The sequence below is a fragment of the Anastrepha obliqua genome, chromosome 1 (assembly GCF_027943255.1).
Source record: "Anastrepha obliqua isolate idAnaObli1 chromosome 1, idAnaObli1_1.0, whole genome shotgun sequence".
Taxonomy (NCBI): domain Eukaryota; kingdom Metazoa; phylum Arthropoda; class Insecta; order Diptera; family Tephritidae; genus Anastrepha; species Anastrepha obliqua.
In genome coordinates, this window is record NC_072892.1 from 159787143 (window position 1) to 159792152 (window position 5010).

The following is a 5010-nucleotide window of genomic DNA, read 5'->3' on the forward strand; positions in this document are numbered from 1 at the left end:
AAGTCTTTTCGTATTTTGTCAATAGATGTCGTTGGAGTCATCTATCTCCAGTGCTACGAATCACATTGTGTCATATCATATGGTGTTAGAAAGGTGACATTTTAAGCTTCATTTAACCACAAAAAAATTAAATTCGGAGAAGTTGAAAAAAGTTATAGCTGTTCAAAAATGAGTGAAAATCATGAAGAAATTCGCTATATTTTGAAATTTTTGTATAAAAAAGGGAAAAATGCCACGCAAGCCACCAATGAAATTTGTGAAGTTTACGGAGACGATGCTCTATCAGTTCGTGTAGCACAACAATGGTTCGCTCGCTTCCGTTCTGGAAATTTCGATGTGAAAGATGCACCTCGCTCCGGTCGACCTATCGTTGAAAAAGTCGATGAAATTATGGAAAAGATTGACCAGGACCGTCACATAAGCTGCCATGACATCGCCAAGGCACTAAACACTCATCATAAAAAAAGGAAGCTCGATTTTTGGGTAGCACATGAATTGTCTGTGAAAAATTTAATGGACCGAATTAACATCTGCGATTCTTTGCTGAAACGAAATGAAACCGAACCACTGAAGCGAATGGTAACAGGAGACGAAAAGTGCATCAAATACGACAATAATGTGCGAAAAAGATCATGGTGCAAGGGTGGTGAAGCTCAACAAATGGTCGCAAAGCCAGGATTGACGCCTCGAAAGGTTATGCTGTGTGTTTGGCGGGATTGAAAAGGAATCATCCACTATGAGCTGCTCCAGCCTGCTCGAACGATTGATTGTACACTTTACTGTCAACAAACTGATGAGATTGAAGCAAGCAATCGAAAAAAACCGCCAGAACTGATCAGCAGAAAGGGCGTCGCCTTCCATCAGGACAACGCTAGGCCACACACATCTTTGATGACTCGGCAAAACCTGGGAGAGCTTGGCTGGGCAGTTTTGATGTATCCACCATATAGCCCTGACCTTGCACCATCGGACTACCATTTGTTTCGGTCTATGCAGAACTCCCTTAACGGAGTAAAGTTGGCTTCAAGAGAAGCCTGTGAAAATTACTTGTCGCAGTTTTTCGCCGAGAAACCACAAAAGTTTTACACTGATGGAATAATGTCTCTAGATGAAAAATGGCAAAAGGTGGTCGAGCAAAATGGTATATATTTGGTTTAATAAAGTTCATTATAAATATAAAAAAAATGAGTTGAAGCTTGATAAGAAATACGAAAAGGCTTTCTCGACTACCCAATAAATAGGAAAAAGACAAAGGAACTGCTTAGCCTTTCAAGGGAATATATCTGGAAAGTCGTGGCTTGCGTCTCCGGTCATTGGCTATTTGGCAGGCATTCCTTGAGACTAGGAGTTTTCTCCCATCAATATTGTAGAAGTTGCAGAGATGAGGAAGAGGAAGAAATAGTTGAGCTATTCCTCTGCAATTGTTCAGCCTTAGCTATAATAAAACCCGAGCAGGTTTTCTAGGTCGATACTTTTTCAATTCTCTTACGGAATTGTTCGTGAAGATCGGATCAATTCTGCGCTTCATAAGAGCCACAAAATGGTTTAATGAAAACAAATAAATGAAGTTCCCCTATCGCACAGTGATATCACAACGGATAATGTAAGGTCTAGGTGAGTTGGTCGTACAAACCGACTACCACCATAACCTAACCTAACCTAAAGACTTCGCCTGGCGTTGCCTCATAATTTGGCTTCAGCTCAGGTCGCTTAGCCTTGGCTCTTCACTTCTAAGTTTCTCCTTGATGAAGTGTTGTGCCATAGCAAGGAACGCCTCGGACCCCATTAATAACGAGGCTGCAGTTTCTTTAGTCAATGCATCCGCTACTTCGTTTCCAGTCATACCCCTGTGTTCTGGGACCCATATGAGCAGGATGTGATTGTGCGTTCCTCGTAGACTAAGTTTCTCGATACATTCAAGTAACTTCCTCTCTCTCTCGTAACGCACTAGAAAGTTACGATCCTTTTTGTATTGACACTGTCACACGTCGCTACTGGTCACTGGCTCGCAGTTGGCGAAATTGTGCTAAACAGAAATTTACATATTTACGTTACGTTAAGATTGTCTTACAGGGCATTTATAGGCAAGTATATGTATGTGTGCTCCTTCTGAAATTTTCACGTGCATATGCGCGTACAATACATCACTGTCGATAAGTTATGAAAAATGTAGCATCCACATATTGACGATGCGCTGACAAAGTGAAAATAAATGGAGTTCCTTTGTGACTTTAAAGCATTATTATGTATGTATTACACAGGTTACGTTGTAAAAATAAGAGTAAGCTGTTTTATTCAACTGCTTATCCATACGTAGCTCATCGAGTGACTTAATGAAATTGATTTTCTTGAGCGCTGAAAATACATAGCCAATTGTTTGGGCAAACAATAAGGAATTGTGTTTCTCGTCACATTAATCATAAACGGAATAATTTATTCTTCTAGGGAAGGAGGTGTTTGACGTTCTACTGTTAATTTCAAAGATTATTCCTCTACGATTGGCATCTCAAGTTTTTTTCTACTATAGGTTGGTGTAACGAGAGTATACGCTGGAGTTGTTTCCATTTGAAGAGATATCCTTTCAAGTCCACCTTTAACAAATTGTTCTTCAAAACATCGCCAGGCATCTAAAGATGGCTCCTAGTCACTATGGGAATTGCCAAGAAACGACAACTCACTATCACTCGAAAATTGAGGGTCGATAATGTCGATAAAGTCGATAATGTTTAGTCGTCAATTGCGTAAAACTAAAAAACGAAAAAAAATTAATACACATATTCATAGAGTTTGTTGTCATTTTGACCTATTCACTTTTCGTAACTTCTACATATTCTTCAAAATGTGTGATGTGTAAGTGTGAGTTTGCGGAGAAAATTGTGGGCAAAAAGCAAGAAAGTAGTCATGTCGCAAAATGGTATAGGTTAGGCTATGTTGACCTGGCTGGCTGAAAGCCATCACATAGACCTATTGATCCTTAGTGTTACCAGTTGGAGCTAGACTCTTACGTTTCTTTGTAGTAGACATCTTGTAAAGGGTGTTTTTTTTTAGAGGTTAGGTTTTCAAGTTGGCACTACTTTTTTCGTAGATGGTCTTTTTGACAGCTGTCACTTGATTTATGCTCAGTTTGGTTTGCCATTTCATAATGAATAGACTTACACCTGAACCTCGTTTGCAAATCGGGCAAATTTATTACGAAAATAATGGTTCGGTTCGCGCGACGCATCGAAGAAAATTTTGTTCAGCGATGAAGCTCACTTTTGGTTGAATGGGTATGTCAATAAGCAAAATTGTCGCATTTGGAGTGAACATAATCCACAAGCCATTGCTGAGACGCCGTTACATCCTCGAAAAGTCACTGTTTGGTGTGCTCTATGGGCAGAGGGAATCATTGGTCCATATTTCTTTAAAAATGAAGCCGGCCATAATGTTACAGTCAATGGAGAGCGCTATAGAGCCATAATTAATGACTTTTTCGCGCCTGAATTGGACGATGTTGATGTGGACGACCTTTGGTTCCAACAAGACGGCGCTACATGCCATACAGCCACCGCAACAATCGATTTATTGAAGGAAACTTTTGGTGAGCGCATTATCTCGCGCCGTGGACCTGTGGCGTGGCCTCCAAGAGCGTACGATATAACACCGCTGGACTATTTCTTGTGGGGCTATGTGAAGTCGCTTGTCTACGCAGATAAGCCCGAGACGATTGACGTCTTGGAAGAGAATATTCGGCGCGTTATTGCTGACATACGGCCCCAATTGCTGCAAAAAGTGGTCGAAAATTGGGCCTCTCGGCTGGAATTTATTCGAGCCAGCCGCGGTGGCCACTTGCCCGAAATCATTTTTAAAACATAATGGCAAACCCTTATCTTTATAATAAAGCTAAATTCTTGGCCATAACATTAAATTATATACGTTTTATTTCATCTTGAAAACCTAACCTCTAAAAAAAACACCCTTTAATACGTCTGCGTATTTTGCGAATCTAAGTAAACGTTGGAGCTCTCTACCCGAGAGGTTTTCTAACTTCTCATATTGTAAAGCTCCTAAGCATTTTAATCTGGTTCTAGCTAATGCAGGACACGAACATAGAAGGTGTTCTAGCGTTTCAGTTATTCAATTTTTTTTTTTGGTAGCGGCTTTCATCAGCCACCCTGTATTTTCAGCGCTCAAGAAAATCAATTTCATTATTCATCATTTCCCTAGCTTATAGTTCATTGCAAAATCTGCAGCTATCGTTGTTTGTGATTCCTAAATTGTGGCCTATCAGCATACCCATGATTCATTTATTAAAGGTTTCCTCACTAGTGACATTCGATTTTTGACACTCCCTTACAAAAGGTGGTATTTAAGAAGGTGAATAAAGTTGAACAAATTAAATCCTTTTTGGTAAAAATGGTAGCAAAAAAATATTTTCTTACTTAAATGGAAACAAACTGCGAACGGTTTAAAAAATTAATTTTAATTAATATTTTAATATAAATAATTGTACAAATAGAAATTTAGCGGAAATTGCCAAGTCTAATATAAAAAAAAAAGAAATTATTTCACTTAATCTAAGATTTTATTTTGTGAATTAATCACTAAATTTAAAACCGATCACTGGTACTGTGCTTTGCTAAGCCTACTCTAGACGTTTCATCCATCCATGGTAAGGTGGGCTCATTGGAAACAAGTTACGTCAATCCCAACTTGTTTATAATGAGATATGCAATGTTATCGGTCGCGTCGGGACTATCCAATTATTCTCACTGTAGTAACTCTTTGGGAAATGCTTGAATTCCGTCTAACCACATCCGTCTCACCACATCATATGAAATAAAGCTTTGTAAATTCGCCTCTCATCGATCTCGGATTGCGTCAGTAACGCTATCATGTCATGACTCGTCGTACTATCATAGTCCTGAACATACCGATGAAAACTCTTTAGCGAGTTGTTGCTCGTAAGCAGACCATTTTGAAAATGAAATGTGTTTACTTTTCCTCCACTTTTACTTAAAATTTCTAGAG